Below are 20034 nucleotides of genomic sequence, written 5' to 3'. Positions count from 1 at the left end.
TGTAAGATGTGGTAATTTATATAAGTGTTCATGTTTTTTACTCTACTAGTTCTCAGTGAGAGCATGGCATAGTGGGACTTTAAATGTAATGTCTGTCATAGTCTATGTGCAAAAGGAATCTGTTGATTAGCTTCAAGAGGGAGTGTGTAGGCATCTGTGGAGAAACTCCTTTCAGTCTCTCCAAAATAATGCGGTGTAGTTGGTAGCAAGTAGGGACAGCTCAAACCCTGTTTGAGGGCACAGAGTATCACATTAGAGTATGACAAGGGAGTATAAAATCAGATGCAAGGAAGGTGAGGGACATTTGGAAATAGCTTCCTATGCTAATTGTTGTAAATAATAATAATGCTTTTGGACTCATTTGTAAATGTTCTTGTAAGTTCCTAAGTGGTGATAAGGGCATCTGCAGAAAGAGGGGTGCAGTGCTGCAACGGCGTCATTGTGCCCATTTCTTTACATAGGAGCAGACTGGAAGCAGTACATGTTATAGGCTGACCCCTGCCCTGAGCAGCTTGTGTGGCTGTATTATAGTATTCACTAAACTCAGCAGTTTAAGGTTTTACTCCAGATGGATTATTTGGTCACAGTCAAATTTTTGAAACTCGTTTATCTTTCAGTGTTTTCTATGAGTAGTTTCTCTGCTTAATAGGTGGAAAGAAATGCATGTAAAGATGAATGGGTTGAGCAAAAATCCTTTTGAGCCCAAAAGCGGTGCGAATTTCATAAGGATGGAAATAGGTGTGGAAGCCGCTCACGGTTTTACCTTATCTGTCAGACAGTCTTGTATTTCATTGCAGTTAGCATATACACATACAAGGGGCTCAAACAGTCTGTCCCAGTCGGCAATCACTCTCTTTTTCCACTGTGGATCTCCAGAGAGACAGACACCATTGTTTGTGGAGGCTCTTCTATACAGATGACCTTCCTCTAAGAGGCACATTGTCACTAAATCTGAGATTTGTTGTATTGGAGAAAACAATTCAATTTTCTATGTCTTGTGTTAAATATTCAAGTTAAATTTGCTTCTTAGCATGCTAACTTAAAGCCAGCATCACAAAAAAAGCCCATTGCCCTATACCAACCAGGAGGACCACCAGTCTAACTGGCCGACATAGTATCAGTGGGAATATTATAATCTTTTGGCATCAATTAAATAAATGGTGATACAGTAGCAATTATTGCAATATTTTAATATATTAAACTCCTGGAGGGGTTAATTTCCTGCTTTTACATTTTCCTTATGCAAATATCTTCACTCTATTTCATGCAAGACAGGTTTGGCAAATGTGGATGCTCTGGATGGTATTGACGTCTAAGTTATGCCATCTAAGGACAAGTGCTGGCTGCTAAATAATTTATTCATTTAAAGTTCAGAAGAGATTGTGTAAAACTAGCTACCACAAAAAAAAAAAAAAAAAACCCCAAAACCCACAAAACAAACAAAACCCAAAAAAAACAAGCAGTGTTTTCTTAAGTTATGTATGTGATCCATTAAACGTTTGCTTTGGTACCTGGGTATTGTCAGACTTAGCATTCAGATCTAATACAGAATTAGAAACCAAGCTGTCAAGATAATTTCTAGTCACTGAATATAACTATGAAATGTTATTGTTATATATATTCTACTTGACTGCTTCTTTGCAAATATTGAAGAAGTGTATATGATAAAAATCAGATGGAAGAGCCTTGACCATACTGAAATTAGGAATAAAATGCCAATTGCTTTCAGTGAAAGCAGGATTCTATGTATCAACCTTGATTTCTAAAGACAATGGTTTGTATGACATAGAATGGATGTATACATTGCTTTTATGTATGCCCAGCATGTCTAAGATACGAGTTTTTAAGGCCCAGTTCACATTCTTAGGCTTTTTTGTTCTGTTTTCTTTATGTCAAGGTTTTCATATTATGCTCTTACAGCAATGAAATCTGAGCTCCTGTTGTAATTGGTATTTACATAACCATGTTGCTTAACAGCCTCTTTATAGACAAGTACCCTTTTGTATCAGATTCTGAGAAAAAGCAGCCTCTGTGTAAAAGCAAACAATTAAAAGATAACACAGGATGGTTACAGACCAGTGGGATACCAAGGAAATTATGAGACAGTGTTGGTAAGCATGGTGGGCAGGGAGATCCCAGCATATGCAGGCTTTGTATTTTGAGAGGAGAGAGATGACTGAAGAGGAAAGTTTTAGAAGAATTGAAAAATAACAAGGGGGTGGATTCTCAGAAGGAAGGAGCAGCTTGGGAGAAAGTACAAAGGCTGCTTCCTGAAAATCTAATTGCCAGTGATAATTGTCAGTGATAGCTTGTCAACGTGAGCAGATTGGAACCTCTTGATAAGAAGGAAAGATGATGGGCCAAGAGGAGCAGAATAAAGTTGCATCAAAGCTGAAGGAGGAACAGAAAATAACTACTGATCCACAGCATGAGGTAGAATGAGGTCATTAGAGGTCATGTTGAAAGTAAGGTTCAATGAAAACAATTTTTGAAAGCCAAGGAGATAGACTCCAGGCGAGCTTAAAAAGGAGAAGTAGAATAAGATGGCAGAGTGGTTGCCAAAATAGATGGGATAACCCTCCTGTCATCCATCTGTCTACCTCCCCCCCCCCCGATTATTACATAATATCCTGGTTGTTATGGGGGGAGACAGAAGACATAAGAGGGTGGGTGATGAAACCAGCAAAGAAGTAGTTAAGGGACAGGACTGGATATTGGGAAGGATGATGGGAGTTGAGGACAGCTGAAGGTAAGGCCAGCAGAAAGACCAAATTTGGATAATGTCCTTGGAGTAAAGTGGGGAGATTTGAGTTTCCAGGAGATGGAGAAACTGGACTCTGGGAAAAACGGAAAGGATGACGATAACAAGAAAGGAGAATTACATCAGTCAGGGAAGGAGAGGGACAAAGAAGTGAAGAGTAGCTGTGTCACAGGAAGATGGCAAGAGCCAATAGCGAGGGTCATCGGGTTGCTGTTTTGTAGTAGAAGTTCTGCTTATCAACGGCATTTTGCAAACCCGTAGCAAAAGGAAGCAATGCGAAAGGATTCCAACATTAGTAAGATGTGGGCAGCTGTGGTCTCAGTGTTCTCAGCGTCCTGTAGCCAGTATTAAATATGAGTTCAGTAGGAGCTTGACAAAAGGCTGAATAGTATCCATTATATGCCATTCTTCCCTTTTTAACATTTTAACAGGAGTTTCTGTTCTACTTCTATGTTCTTTTTCTTGCTCTTTTTGTAATGTTCTCAACTAAGAAAAGGTACATGTTCTTCTTGACACTATGTGTTTAGAGTCTGTTGGCCCAGCAATTTTGATAACTTTCAGACTGAATGATAGCTTTTCAGAACAGTGAAAGTGCAGTTTCTGTGCCATTTGAGAGCACTGCAGTGTTTTATTATCATTATCTGCCATAATGGTGGTATCTTGGTCTGGTGAAGTGACCATTAGGATGAAAGCCAGTAACTTCCAGGTTCTCATTGCAGCTTTGCTACTAACATCATTGCATGGGTGACCTTGGGTGATTTCTGTAGGCCAACTTTTCAACTTTCCACTAATTAAGCAATTCAATGACATTTTGTGTTCCCAGTTTAAGACACCAATGAATCAATTTCCAAGGGATTGCAGCACTCGTAAGTATAGACTATGTTAATGTGGTAGGAGTATAGGTGGTTAAACTGATCAAAAATATTCTATTTAATTTGTTTTGCCAAATCTTGGCCTTCTGCAGGAAGTGTCAAATTCTACTACTCAGGCTTTCTCTTCCTGTGAAATTGAAAATATTCTATGAAGAAAAGTTCTATTTCCTGACCACTCTTTAAGATTTGGGCCAACAATATTTCTGGAGAGTCTTCAAAAAAAAAAAAGGTAACCAGATTAGTAGTCAGCCTGGAAATGTGGGTTGGAAACTTTTTTTCTGCATAGTTTGCCAGTTGAATAAAATGACTAATAATAGAACTTACTTGAAGGATGTGACACTTAATTATGTGATGTTTCTAGATTTCTGAAAATCATAACAAATTAGGATTTACCCCCCATAATTGACAAGGCCATGGTTAGATGCCCACGGCTGCCATAGGCAAGCAAATAATTTTTAGATTTTTTTCATTTAAAGGTTGATGAGGCAGTGTGGTGGTCAACTTTTAATGCTGGCGGTAGACTGCAGCCCAAAAGTTTGGAGACAACTGTGACAGATGACTTGGGATGTTCAGATAACCTCATCTTGCCAAGAGATATGTTCATTAAGTTGTCAAAGAACTGAAATGTATGCATTGCCCATCCATCTGGCATATAATTTAAATACAGCTGAATTGCTGACCTCAGATATGATATAAGCATTTCTGAGTAGACATGACTGATAAATTTGCATAAATGGAGGCTCTTAGAATAAAAATGCATTTTAAAAGGAGACTTTTTAAAGGGAGAACCCTACTTCTGAGATCTAGAGACTCGTGACAACATTAATAGATGGTAGCATACTCAAAAAAATATTTTACTGAGTACTAAATAATATTTTTTAAAGTGTTTGCAGAGGATTTTTAGTACAACTACTAAAGTCTCTCCATAGCCTGAAGAAAGGTGTCAGCAGTTGAAGTGCCTGAAATTGAGATACCGAATTCATCACAATGAGTTTTCTGAGGGTTGAATAGATAATCTGCATGATTTTAAATATTAAAAGCCTTTGTCAGGGTAGATGTGCCTGCAAAAATGCAAGCTGGCAGTTACACATGATTAAGTCACAGTTGTCTGGGCAATTCCATATCTGGGTTACCACCAAATTTTATGAATAAAAACAAATATTGATACCTGATTTTTTTTTAATTACTTCTGTCAGGTAGCAATGCTGTCATCGGTTAGGTGGATTTTACCAATGTTATTATATTTTAACACCTTAATATTTGAAACCTCAGCATACCAATACAACATTAGAACCCAAACCTGCAGAACCCAGGTGATATGTAATGATCCTCTGGGAATAATAGCACTGTGGAGGATAGGTGTGTCCCTTGGGGGTCTATATGAGCAACCTGGATTCCCTTGACTGTCAGTGGAGCTTCATCAAAGAGATGGAGGGTTTGATTGATAGGTTTGGAGAGAGGTTCTCTGAATTCTGGAGGCTTTCAATGTAGACACCTAAATCAGAGCCTGAAGCTTGCTGGTGAACACATCCTTTCAGTCTTTCTTCAGGTCTCTCTTTGAGAACACTGCCTCATTCTCAAGACTGCATGTAATGAAAAGGGAAGACTCATTCTTCTTTCAGTGTGCAGGAGAGCTGGTGCATGAATTTAAACTCCTGCACAAGCAGATGGCAATATTTTCTTTTCCACATCCTTTTCTTGGCGTGGAATACATCACTGTTTTCAAGTCACGGATCTGGAGATATGTTTATCCAGAGATGTAATAGAAAAGATTCCCTCTGCTATATGAACAGTTTAAAGAGCGATGTATTTCTCAGTCTCATGAGCATGTGGAAAACCTGCCTCACTTGTGAGCACTTCTGAACAGACTGTTCCTGCCAACAAGGCTGTTGTGGGTACCCATAGGACACCCATATCAACAATGAGAGTGCAAGTGACCCTGCCTTCTAATAGATCCTCAAAATGCACGTGTTTGTTCCAGAAGTAGTTCCATGAAGCAGAGGCTTCTGCCAGAGCTCACATGAAAAATGTAAATGCAGACTTGTAATCTTTTGCTACCCAAAGTATAGGCATGAGGTATTTCTGTGGCAACTGTCTTGTCACCACTTCCTCTGTGCAAGTACTGCCCCACTCTTTGTCAGTTTTGGTTTTTTTTTACTTTCTCCATTTTCAGTTGCTGCAGCCTCGAGACGTGGTGTTCTTGGGGGTCAACAATGATAGAACTCAACCATATTTGTCCCTATTCAACAAAAATTCAGCAAATACTAATTCATGTCCTGAGCTAACTCAGTTTAATGTCCCCAGGTGTCTTGTTGTAGGAGGGCAGACTTTATTCCCAGGTGAAAACTTAGGTTTACCCTGTCAGGCCTGCTTAATCTACAAAGACTGGCAGCATCTTGTCTTTAGTCTGTCATTGTTGTTCAGTGGTATAGAGGCTCAAGAGCAACCTAACATGCAAAATGCTCCATGACCCTCGTTCTGTCCATCAGTTGACAATGATCATCACATAATACCTTTCTATACATATCACCTAGCAAAGAATCCAAACAGGTTGGTATTCTGGGATACCTCTGGTGGGTTCAAGCCATGCTATGGTTATGCCTGTCCCATTGCTACTGCTTGAAGGACATGTTTAAAAAAGGTGGCGTGTCAGCTCTTGAAAGCCTTCTCCTGAATGCAAGTTTGCATCCAAACAGTTCACGCTGTGGCTGTGAACTACACACAGCTCGCAAAGTGATTTCTGCATTCTGAGGGGGTGAGCAAGTGCTTCTGTACTCCGTAGCCGTGGTGGCACGGGCATGTCCTTAGCCAGCTGGTTGAATAGTCAGGATACTCCTACGTTTGTTGTCATTGTTCGTGCCTCTAACCCAAGCAGCACACTGAGCAGCAGGAGTTGTCTCTGAGGACCAAGGAAAGAATAAACTGTGGGCAATCCAAGGTGGGCAAAGAGAAGAACTGCAGCACGAGGAAGGAGATGGACTTTGGATTTTTGCTGTGAAAGAGGAAAACATATGGATGACAGAAATTATAGTGTCAGGAGGGGGGGTACCTGAGAGTGGTGTGGATACTCAGGGAACAGAAGGTATGTGGACAGACTACAAGAGACATAGGGGCCTGGGGACAAGGAGCAGAAGAAATGCATTGGCAGGCAGACGGTGGGTCTGAGTGGGAGAGTATGGTGGTTTGAGAGGCTGCTGGAATGTAACCATTCATTAGTAGCCGTTCAGTGCATTGTACGGTCTGGTTAGACAGAGCCAAGGTGCCTTTGTTTATGAATAAACGTGAAATATGCTATAAGAAGGAGATGAATGCAGCCCGAAAGTTCTGAAGGAGTATGGGGTGATCCTGTTTCTTCCAGGCTAGCTAACAATTCTGGTGCACACACCATCAAGGACAGCACAAGGCAGAGGGAAGGTATGGGAGGCCATACTTGAAGGAGGTGTGTGATTTGATTCTTCCTCTGCAGGCTCTCTGTGTGTTCCTGTGAGGCTTTAATTGGAACTGAAAACTGCTGCTCCTTTGCAGAACTCCTGAGGGAGAAGGGGAACAGCACTGCCTTGCGCCCTTGTTGGGATGATTTCTTTCCTCCTTTTCCCTCATGTGACACAAGCAGGGAAATTAACATTCCAAACCATTGAGCCTGCTTGATGAATCCGGCACAGTGTTATTTAGGATGACTGAGATTTAAATTTTTTTAAAAAAATTGTTTCCATCCAACTCAGCATTTGAAAAACCTTGAAGATCGTATTACATGCACGAGGACAATGAATATGTTTGTTGCAAGGACCCCAGTCGGAAAATGTATATATCCAAGGCTGTTGTGGAATTAAGACTTAAGCCATTTAAGCAAGCCTGTATGTGAGTAAATAACATTCAGCCTCCAGGTGCCCAAAAAGTACCCAGGCAGAGCCAAGAGAACCGAAGCTTTCAGCACAACACTGCCCTCTGGAGCTTTCAGAATCACTCTCATAGCAAAGCAAACAAAGGACATAAAAGGAGAAAAATAAAAAAATGCCTTGGTCTCCAATGTAAAAATGAATAGCATAGTGCATACAGTGCAGTGAGTAACGAAAGCAGCTATACTGCAAAAGCAATGGAAATATAAAGACATACATCCCCATCACAAATACAACAGATATTGTTCAGCATTGAATGGAAGGTGGAAATAAATTGAGAATTTTAAAAAATATCTGGAAAGAATGACACACAATAACAAAAATGCTTTTTAATTTTGTTTAAAGGTGTTTGCAGCATTCTAACAAAGAAAAATCAACAAGCAGTTGGGAAGGAAAAAAACAATTTGCTCTCTCAAAAATCTATTTTAAATACAGATCTTTTTCTGCTATGCATCCTTTCACATTTTGATAGTGTTTATGTCAGCGCAAAGATGATATGTTACCTTGTGCTGTCAAGAGCTTACCAAAATAAACCTCATCAACAAGTCATTAAATAATAATATCACCTTTCCCCTGAAGTTTTTATATTCTCTGTGATGTACTTATGCATATTTTTAAAAGAACTTAAATTATTGATTCCCTCCTTCCATCAAACCTGTCTAACCAGTGAAGTGTATATAGAATGCAGCCCTGTAGTAAGCTGTGTTCAAGAACAACTCACAACCCTTAATTGAAAGAATGGGCTTGTTAGAAGTGAATTTCTTGGATTTATGAAGGGCCTAATCTTGCAAATACAACCTGTAGCCAGTAACTACTCATCGTCGCTGATATTTCTGATGGCAGATATTATTATTCTCAGAAATATGTGTGCACAGAATTGAATTCAAGGACATTCCAATCCAACAACCACAATCCAATACCTGCTTCTCCCCCCAGTATTTTTCTTTTAAAGTGAATAATGGAAAGGCTGAGGTTATAAGGGATCTCTGGAAATAAGTAGTCCAAACACCTGCTCAAAGGAGAACCGGCTAGAGGAGGTTGTTCCACGCCACATGTAGTCAGGTTTTGAGTGCTTCCAAGGGTGGTGAGTCCACAACATTCTTGGGCAACCTGTTCCAGTGTTTGGCCAACTTCATAGTAAATAAGTTTTTTCTTATTTTTAAGTGGTATTTTCTGTTTTTCAGTTTGTGCCCAGTGCCTCATCCTGTCACTGAGAAAAATCATGACTCCGTCTTCTTTACCCCCCCTAGTCAGGCATCTATACACACTGATAAGATCCCTCCTCAAGCAGTCCCAGCTAAGCAGTCATTTCTCTCACTGTCTTCCCGTATGTCAGGTGATCTGGTCAGGTGCTTGATTTTCTTTGTGGCCCTTCATTGGACACTCTCCAGTATGTCCATGTCTCTCTTGTACTGGGAAGTCCAGCGCTGGACCCAGCTCTCCCAGCACTTAGCTTATCAGTGCTAAGTAGAAGGGAAGGATCACTTCCCTCAACCTGCTGGTGATGCTCCTCCTAGAGCAGCCCCAGACAGTGTTGGCCACCTTTGCTACAGGGGCTCATTGCCGGCCCGTGTTCAGTTTTAGGTTCCACCAGAATCCCAAGGGCATTATCCGCAAAGTAGCTTTCCAGCCTGTCAGCCCCCAGCCTGTTCTGGTGCCTGGAGCTCTTCCTCCTGAGAGGAATTTGTAGTACAATGCAATATGATCAGGATAGTAGCTGCCGATGTTGAAAAGAACAGAAGCGATGACTTGGGAATATATGACTTGTGTTACTGTACTTTAAAGAAAGGTTATTTGAATACCACTAGACTAAGGGGAATAGATTGCAACTAGCAGAAATGGCAAGAAAAGGGAAACAGGGGTCCTCTGGTGAGTCAGTTTCTGATTGTATAAACAGAACTCCCGAACGATTCACTCGGGGCTTGACGTAGTACCTATTTAAGCCAGTGAGAACTTCCCCATGGTTTTGGGGGGCACTGAATAAAGCCAAAATGTATCATTGAAGAAAAGAGGATGTTACATAGTTACATAACATTTTTTTTCCCTATCTTGCTGATAATAAGCATGCAGCAAAGTAAGCTTCTCAAAATAAAGAGAAATTCTGAAGAGATTTCATAAACTGAATTTAAAGTACTAAAAATGTAAAAATGTCAAGAAGAGCATTAGTAGTCTTAGCCTCAGTGAGATAAACAATTGTTTAGCTGCAAACAATTAATCGTCTATATAAATGCTTGCAGGACTGATGCATTTATGCGAAAGGATATGCAAAGTAAATAAGAATACAGAAATTCTACTGTCCTGTCTCTGTTGCTCAGGAAATAAAAACTAGCTTGGCGCTATGAGATTTAAATTCATGTAAGTGTCCTAGGCAGTTGACTGCAGTGAAAGTATTGAGGAAAGAGAACTTATTATACATTTTACCCTGTGAGGATAGTTACAAAATACTGATGCCAACACTGCAGTATATAATAGAGCTGATAGTAATTGGCAGATTTCATCCTTAGTGCAGATGAACAAGTTTAATAACATGTTTTAATTTCACTTCAGATCCAAATGGATAGCATGGGTCAGCTTGGCTGATCTGCATATATGTATATGAAAAAGGCTCTTGAAGGCTGCTGCTGTTCCCTTAACAAACTGTGAATTTCCCCAATACTTTACTTTGTAAAATTTATGGCACAGAATACAAGTCAGAATAAGGTTGGAATACAGCGTTTGTGGAGCACATGTCCTGGTTAGGTAGGAGATAGGATCTGAATTTAGGACCATGGGTTAGGGTTGCTTTTGAAGATATCTTATGAAGCGGATTGGTCCCTTCATTCCTGTCCTAAAATAGAACTAGATCAAAGAGATCTGAGGTGTTTGTTTTTGCTTCAGTGTTTTATTAGAAAATCTAGATTTCCTACACAGCATTCAGAAGTTTACTTATTTTGCTCTTCCATTAATAATTAATCCTAAAACTCTAGGTAGCAGCTCTTCTGTTTCCAAGGTGGTGAGCTCCTCACCTCCATTGCTCATTGTACACAGCATTTTATATTTTGTGTACTGATAGGCTGGAAAAAGTTTAAATTTCTTATTTCTGAGTGTCCTTCCAGATAAGATTGCCAGTGTAGGAATCTGTGATCAGAAATCACTGCAGGACTGAATTTGTTTTTTCCCATTGTTTATACCATTATCCCTATCATCCAGACACATATTGGTGGATGCCAGGGTTTTTTTTGTGAGGTCTTTATGATTTTTCCTAGTTTAAATACCTTCATATATACAAAAAAATCTTTAAAGTCCTGCTTTGTAGGTTTGGATAGCCAAATTCATCTTGAGTCAAGTTTTGTCATTGATAGCATTGTTATCATTGCTTAATCGTTACAGGAGTGGAAGGTCTTGTCCTCAAGGATATCAGTTTAAGTCCTGCTTTGTGTGTATGTATTTAGCTAATTCAGAGGACATGATGTGGCTCATAGTGATTAATAACTATGTTCTTCAGAAGCTGGCATCTTCACCAAGATCTACACAATATCTGATTGAAATAGCCCCACTGAATTTAATCTTGAGAGCCCCAACACACCAAAATTGTGTACAATTTTAAGTATAGTTATTAAATTACACTTTCATTTTACTAGGAAATATGGGCATGCAACACTTTAGAGACACGTGGAATGAAAGTTTAATAATATCTCGACTCAATTTAGAACATTTCACAACTTTTCTTTAGAAATAGAGTAGTATAATTAAAAGAAAAAAGGAATGATCATTTGAATACTTTCCCAATACAGTCGAAGAGCAAGTCCTCATTTGTCATCAGCCTTCTGATATTAGTTAAATCAATATATAGTTGAGGGTGTGAAACCATCATCTAGGCACACTGCCAACAAAATGAATGACTCTCTACCCTTGACTTCAGTAATATCAAGTAGAGAACCAAAATTACTATCAAGATGGCCCTAATTTAGGCACTGGAATGTCTAAAGATAAGACAAATAATTCATGATTGTTGATTCACAGAAGCGGCAACATATGCTAAGAGAGTTTATCAAATTAGTGGGAAGAACGTGCCTACCCCCAGAGGGCAATCAAGAAAGCCTACAAAATGGCCAAAAGAAGAGCTCACTGATAAGTGACAATGGGCACAGAAACACTCTTCTGACCTCCTGTCTCAGGAGGGTCTCCAATCCTGTCAAGATTCAAAGCACAAAATCTTCTCCTGAGGACGGATGATACGTTTAAAACAGGGGTCTAGGGATGATTAAAGAGCTAATAATTCAGTCCCTCCTCAGTCTGAGTGAATACAAGCCTTCAATTCCTTCATCCCATGCTCCGAGATAAGACTATGGAATAATCTGTTTAAGTGGAGTCATTGTTTACACAGCACTATGAGACTGACAAAACTGAAAGTAGAGCAAGCATGGAGGAATTTGGCATCATATCCCAGTAATTGTAGCTCTTTGCTAAGAGGTTTGTGTCCTAGGTTATAGCCTACCTGGTAAACTCCAAAATCATTGCTGATAGTCTTGGACCACTGTCTGCAAAAAGAGTTTATGCTGAGTGAATTCTTCTAAGGGTTTGCTCAAGTTACAAATTGATTTGCGTGGTATCAGTATTGGGATAGATAAAGGAACAGCTGAAAAAATTAGGCAATAATTAGTCCCGGTGATGGGGTTTGACCTGTACTTCAATACTTCAGACTAAATCACAAAGGTAATTGTTTAAAGCAATATTGGAGAAGTAACATAATTGCACTTTGGTACGTCATTTGACCTAGACTTGTACAACTTGCTGCCTAGGAAACAGGATAACAAAAGAAAAAAACTGATTAAAGCTATTGAAAACTACATAACTGACAGTGTGAAAATGTAGACTCTGAATCCTCATCAAAGAGAAAAATTTTTGCTACAGCCTTCAAGGATTTGTTCTTGGCCTCAGATGGTTTCATTTTTTCATCAGTGACCGGGAAGGAAAAAAAAATCATGACTGAGAAAGTTTACAGGGATTGAGGGAGCAATAAACAATGAGGCTGACAGGTTACTGATAGAATTTGGATTGTGTTTTTGAGCAGGCATAAGCAAACAATATCCATTTCTAGTCAGTTTATTGGCTCACACTTAAAGATCAGGAGCTCTGTGCTAATGAGCAATCACTCCAGCAATGACTCACTGTCCTGGTAATCAGCCAAACGTCAGTTCCCAGTGCACAAGTGTGGCTGAAGGGGCCAAAAGAAATCCTTCAGTATTTAAACAAAGCCTTGTAGGAGAGGAGTAAGGAGAGCATCTTACATGTACATTTGATATGGATGTGACTGCCACCAGAATACTGTAACCAATTTCTGGCTGGGTAGGTGCTGAAAAAATTGATCAAGATTTAGAGAAGCCCACAGCAGTACTCGAAAGAAATTCATGGAAAGACTGTTAAGCCTGAAAGGCTAGAGGAACAAGTTTATTTGAGGCTATTGCTTAATCTCATCAGGATCCCACCTTTAGTGGGAGTTGTCCCTGCCCATGGCAGGGGGCTTGAAATGAGATGATCTTTAAGGTCCCTTCCAGCCCAAACTATTCTGTGATTGCATGAAAATAATGATAATGATAATAATAATAAATAGCTGAAAGATCAGCCTGGTTGGCAGAAGAGCCTGATGAAGCAGCAACTCTGGGTGGATTGGGAGGTTAGGAAGGTAGTGTCTCACTGCTGGAGTGAGTAGTTCTGCCGTAGCCAAACCATATAGGACAGTCCAAATTAGGGTAAGGATCCCATGACTTGTCCTTTCATTTGTGTCACTGCTATGCAGTGACAGGTGAACAAAAGAAACAGAGGTCAGATTAGATAATCATCTCTGAGTCTTGGTACTTATCTGAACCGTATGTTTATCATAGCCTACTTTAATAATTTGCATCAGCAGAATTATTTTCTAATCTCATTATAGCAAAATGTCCTAAAACACTTAATATTTCAAGTATAGTCAAGCCACCATTCTTGGGGAAACTGCATTTTTCCATAATATTTCAGCACTAATTTGGCTTGCAAAAATGAAGACTGGGGGAAATCTTAATTAGATTTCTCCATTAAAATAACTTAGTCCCTAGGGAGGGCATTATTGAGCTTTGGACAACACATTATTATAGCTAAAAGGACAAAGCCATCAGCATTTGTTAGCTTGGAAATAGCAAAAAATGCAAAAGATAACATTTACGATGCAGTAACCAACTGCAAACAGCTCTGCATTTTACATAGCATTTCACATGCAGGCTGTCTTCCCATCAGTGCAAGCCAGATGAAGTTTTGAGCACTAAATATTGCCTAATTAAATGATTTTGCACAGTAATTGACCTCCTGCCACATGTCACCAATACAGTGTCCTTTCCCCTAGCTGTGGCCTGTAATAGAAGTTTTTGGAAGAATATTAACCTGGCCATATATTATTTTCCGGTTCTTTAAATGTAATAGCCATTCTGGCAAAGCCTTTGGTTGATGAGAGGGGATTGGTCTCCAAAGAAAATGTTGTCACAGTACTAGATGCTATATCCTTATCTAATTTACTTACAGCAAATACATTTTTGAGTAGAGACATTAGATGGCAAAACCACAAAGGACAATATACAATTTACAGTCTTCAAAACTCTTCCCGTTCTCAGCTTTACCTCTGCTGGCAAACACTGCCATAATTCCAAAAATCTTTAATGGGTTCTCTTTTGTGTGTAGGCCTTCGGCTCCTCTTCCTCTGCCATTACTACAAACTATTTTTTTGTTTGACGTTTCAAAGGATTTTTTGGATTCTCAGGGAGGAACAAGCATGTCTCCCTCTTGGTGGCATCACTCCCATATGTAAGAAAGACCCTATAAAATGGACGAGTTCAAATGTCTGTTTTCAATGCTTCATCCAGCTTTATAGCATCTGCTGTTACCCTTAAGTGTATCTCTTCCTGGCCATTTGTCACTATCCTAGTTTGACTGACAGTGAGAGTTAACCTTTCCTATTCACCCCCAGATATTTACTTAGTACTTCAATATATTTTCCCTTGTGTACTAATAAAATGCCTGCATTTAGAGAGGACCTTTATCCCAAAGGATTTCACTAAGTTCTGCAAGGTATAAATTTACAGCAGTACTGTACAGTTAATGTAGCTTTTTGCTCAGTAGAAAAAAAAAGTAGCCAAAATCTGGGAAAACTGATGTTTTTACAAGTAACTTTTGAACACAGAAATAAAGCAGGGGGATCTGTATTTTGGAGAGTGTTAGCCTAGAGCATAGAGCTAGATTCAACTTCCTGCTAAACCCACACCCACAAAACTCACACAAGTGTCCCGTGTGACACAGGAAGGTGCTGTTGCACAGACCCACAAAGCAGCCAGGCACCTGACATGGGGCTTCAGTGTAATTGAAGCACTTCATCCCAAAGATGCAGCCCTCAGAGCTATGCCTGGCTCCTTAAGCAACGGTAAACCTATCAATACCGACATTGTTTTGTTTCTGATGGTGATAAAAAAAAAATAAATGAGTGATGCTAATGTTGTGCGGACCCATGCACAGTATTCAAACTTTAACCACGCTGCCTGGACTGAAAAATGTACTGTTTATCTCATGCTTTTACCCAATCAAAACTCACAGACAAACTGTTCCTGTCCTTCTCAAGCCCACTCCAAGTGGTAGGTTCAGGTCAAGTTTAATGCAGAGGGGCAGCAGAATTTAGTTCAGTACTACATACAGTATTATAACCTCAGAGAAAGGAATCCTGGTTCTGATTCCTAGTATTGGCAGTGGTGGCTGTCAGACGTGGGGAAGGCAGGGAGATTGTATTACTTTCCATCCAGTCCCAGCTGAGTGTGAAAACAATAAAGAACAGGAATGAGAAATTTCCTCCACGTTTCCCTTTAGTCAATGTAGGGACTGATGTCACTGAAGCTGAAGAGAGCCTAAAACTTAGGCTTCCTTCTCCCTGAGCAGGCGTGGTGACTGTTAAACTGGTTCTACAGAAGGCAGCAGCTGATCTAAATGGAAACCATGACTTTCTCCATCTTTAGAAGAATATTGATGAATGTTAAGCCTCAGAAAAGGACTTGGCTATATGTGCTAGAGGGGTAGAAATACGGTTGCAGAGGGTGGAGGGAAACTGCTGAGCAGCCTAGCAGATCCCTCGGGGTGAAGGACTGAGGGAGGGGGACCATGAGTTCCAGTGCAGAAGACATCCACCCTCAGCCCAGACATAGCTTTCAGGCCTTACTCGTTAAAAAAAAAAAAAAAAACAAAACAAAAACACAACAAAACCAAGTTTTTCTCTTCACACTAGAAAGTTGCACTAGCAGAGTAACAACTGAAGCCAGGATTGTTTCAAAGTTTAAAACCCTGACATCTTCAGGATCTGAATTGCCACACATGAAATGCTTATCTAAAATAAGCAGTCATGTTTTGAATTTTGGCCACAGTATCAAAAGTAAGCTTTGGTTCACATCAAGCTAGAAAATATAAACCTTTATATTGGATTTATATTGTAAGCCAAATGCAGATTATTACCTTTCCTCATTTTCAGTTACCTCTGGCTATTTAATCCATCCTCCACTAATTCTTCTCTGCGTTAATGGTCTGGAATTTAGTCTACATGAGATGAGAATCATTTAGTTGATAGCACTTTAAATTCACCTATAAACAGCTTTTGATGACTAATATGCATTTTTCTGTTCCTGCAATAAATTTGTTTCAAGCAAAAGGAGATTGGAAACAACACCTTAAATTCCCAGATAAATCAACTCCTTAATATTTGATTTCAAATCATGCTGGGAAAACAAATGTAAGTTTTTTCTCAGGCTAATATCTGAAGGAAAAAAAGTGAGATAGATGCAGAAATATAGAATTAGTATTATTCTGATATAGAATATGTCTTCTTAAGCCATAAGGAGAACGATTTTATGTGCTTATATTTTTCTATCTTAAAAGACAGCCACTTTAGACTAAATTATTTTTAATTCCTACATGATCTCTGCAAATAAAGAGAGCGAATAACCAGGTGGAGAATGCCTTTGCTTATTCCCAGCTCTGGAAATGATTCATTATTTAAAATATTACCATTAAAAATGAACCATTTCCACAGACAAGATGAAACAGGTAATTTTTTTTACAGGAGTCCTTACAACTGTGGAAAACATGAATATCTGTTTACTGGCAAGCTTTGGAGAGGTATCCTTAAAAATACAAATACAAAGAGACATCACAGATGTCTTCTGTCCTACATTTTTTATGCCACTGTCATGCTAAATGACATTAGACGTTATCATTTTTGTGCTTATCTTCTCTTTGTGCTGTATCTAGTCCCAACTTGCTTCTGCAGTTAAAACCAAAGTAGTTCCCAGGCTTCACTAATGCTTCTCCTATTCTGTGTTACAAGGCAGTTCTACTACTGCTTAATGATGCTGGATTTACACTGCTGCTTGATCCTGCCCAAGGACAGAGTGCATAAATGTCCTGTTCAGTCTTGTATAAAACAAACCAGCCCACAGAGGTTGTACTGAGCATATTTTGTGCTACTGTCAGTGCCTCTGTCGTTGGTACAGTCTCACATGACTGCCTGCGTTTGAACTAGGGAAAAAAATGTCAAGGAGTGACAAACACAATCTGAAGCAGAAGCTCAAGGATGTGAAGCCCTGTCAAAACAACATTATTTCCTCATCTGTCCACAAACGCAAATTCTGTGATTGGAGAGGATTCTTGATGCAGGTGTGTTGTACTGCAGGTACACACACGGGAGCAGTAATGAGGAGATGGAGTGAATGTTGATTGGCATCCAAAAGGAGCAGAAGTGCTAAACCCCACTGTTCAGGTCATTTGGATCATCACTTACCTCTCTGATCTTTCTCATCATTCTTGGGATCTCTGCTTTAGCACACAGCAGAGAGCTGCATTAGTTAAAATAATTCTTGAAGGAGAAAGAAATGAAAATTAACTGAAGACTGAGTTAGAGCTCAACATTAATATTTTCAAGAGCTAATGACTCAGCTCAGTCTTACCACAATACTGTTGCAAACTCAAACTTTCATCTTTGTTTCTGCTGACTCCACACAAAGGATTTTGCTACTAAAATGGAACAGTATTTTCTGATGCAGGTTTGTACTTCATGGCACTTAAGCTTCTGTGCCAGTGGAATTACAGGATTGTCTATGCTGTTGTGAGTATATTAGGAAAATGTACAAGATATTTGTTCCTCAAAGGGTTCAAAATCAGTTCAAAATGACCTTATCTACTAAGTGGGGTTCAACCCCAACATTAGTGCCACGCATGGTGGCATGTGCTCTGTGCCGTGTAGCGGGGCTGATTTTATTGCTTTATAATTCTTCCTTACCACAGGGAGAAAGCTTCCGCCTCTGCCTACTAACAGCTGAAAACCCACACAGCAATATTTTTTTCATTTATATATGCAAGACTATCATACATAAAAGCCTACAACATTCTGTTGATAATTTTAAAGAAAATCCCCTTTCCTTGGAAGTCAGTCAGTACACTGAGCTCTTTTGGCACTCTATCTAAAGGTTGAGATACAGGTAATATTTTTAGCTTTCAGACCAACTCAAAGAGCCTTACTCATTCTAAGAGGCTGTTCATGCTCTTCACCATGAAGTACGAGTGATTCATGGCTTTAGTCCACTCAGGCTCCTTTACAATAGTACCAACTGTACAAGAGCATAGTTTCTTGGTGTAATGAATTTCTCCCTCTTCAGTTGTCTAATTTGACTGGTATAATTTGACAGGCACAACTACTGGGCTTTCTGCTTAGTCAAATACAAGTACAGATTATGCATGTTAGTAATTCAGAGCATTTTTAATGCTTTTGAGAAGCATTTAAGTTATTATTGAGGTAAATACTACATGCAAAAAAGATGTAATTTTCTTTTAGTTTACTATCTGGAACTGATACGAAGGTGGAGTTTTTCAGCTCATTTGCAGAGTTGCTCTGAGTAGTTTGTCAGAGTTCGGTCAGGCAAGTCATCAACATTCCTATAACAGTGTTCTTATTCTCTTTCACAGATTTGCCCTGATCTCTCTTAAATTAAAAGATGGTGCTAAAGGGCCCTGTTTATCAACAAGACTTATATTTCAACTAAGTATTTTCACTAACTCAAGCCTGCAGTCTACAAACTATATCCTTCTTTATCATTTAATAAGAAAAAGAACTGTCAACATTATTTCTTTCCACTACATTGAAAAAATTTGTTTCTTTGTGCCAAATAGCAAATGGTACCATCACAGTCTACAACATTCTGGACCATATCCCGAAAATCTGATGGGTTAGCTCTGGTCAGCAGCCTGCCCTCCCATAGGATTTTCATTTACCTTTTATCAAGTAATTCAAGACTATCCCCTTAAGCACTTTTCACAGTGACTAAAAGACAATCAGGGACTAGGAAGTATTTCTGTAACATCTCTGAATATTTCTTAATAGACCTGTACTTCTTCAGTAGCTCCTTGTTAAGGCTTGAAATCATTTGACACTTTGCCTAGTTACCAAACAACAGGAGATAATCTATGAAAACATCGTTCTTGATTATTGCCACACTTCAATGATACAGTTGTTGAGACTGCTTCAGAAATAATACTTCCTCTTGGGAATTCAGAGTCAATCAGCTGCCAGTCACATCTTACAGTAACTTAAGCTGTAGAGTTGATTCCTCTTAGAGGCTTGCATTTCATACTGGTGTCTCTTCCAGTTAGAAGTACCCATTCTAAATGAATACTTGTCCATTACTTAATTGTTGAAAAGTAAGAGTAATGCAGATGATATTTCTGTTCGAAGTAACATGGTTCCATATTTGCAGTACTTTGTGGTCAGATTATAAAGACAGCTGGAGTGCTTATGCCAAAATGCTTTCAAATAGCTTTAGTTCTCTAGTTCATTCTTCAATGACATAATTTCTATTTATTTTAGCTAGTAATAGCATTTGCACCATAACAATAACACCATATGATACTGTGTTAAATGTTGGGCTTGATCTATTTTATCTTTACAAATGTGTAAGCATAAAGCATATAAAACATACAAAAAGGGTAAAAGGGGATGACAGTTCACGAACTAGCAAGGTTTTTGTAGTTAAGGCTATCTGGTTAGCTGTTTTACTATGCAGCCTACACATCCCTAGTGCTAAGCTCATAAGTAGCATCTGCTTTTTGACACAGCTTAAAGATATTGGCCTAAGTTATGCAAAGACTTCAGCCGATGTGTGGGTATGTAGCAAGCGTAAAATGACATCTCAAAAACTGTTACTATCAAGTTGAACATTTTCTATATTGTGCTTTGTACATTGACAGAGGAGGCTTTTTCCATCACTGTGTAGGTTAAAAGAGTAGCTTCTGAGAAGCCAGTCAGTGGTGTGTGGCTCTTATGCCAAGACATCTCCTGATCATGTACGTTTCAACCAGACTGCTTACCCAGAAAGCTCTGTAGAACAGCAGTCTTATCTGGTGTTCAGAAAGCAAGTCTTAGGTATCATTAATTTAATTAGTTACACTAAAATTTTTGTGTCTTAACTTGTGT

The sequence above is a fragment of the Cuculus canorus genome, chromosome 1 (genome assembly GCF_017976375.1).
Source record: "Cuculus canorus isolate bCucCan1 chromosome 1, bCucCan1.pri, whole genome shotgun sequence".
Taxonomy (NCBI): domain Eukaryota; kingdom Metazoa; phylum Chordata; class Aves; order Cuculiformes; family Cuculidae; genus Cuculus; species Cuculus canorus.
Note: the sequence above shows the minus strand (reverse complement) of the source record.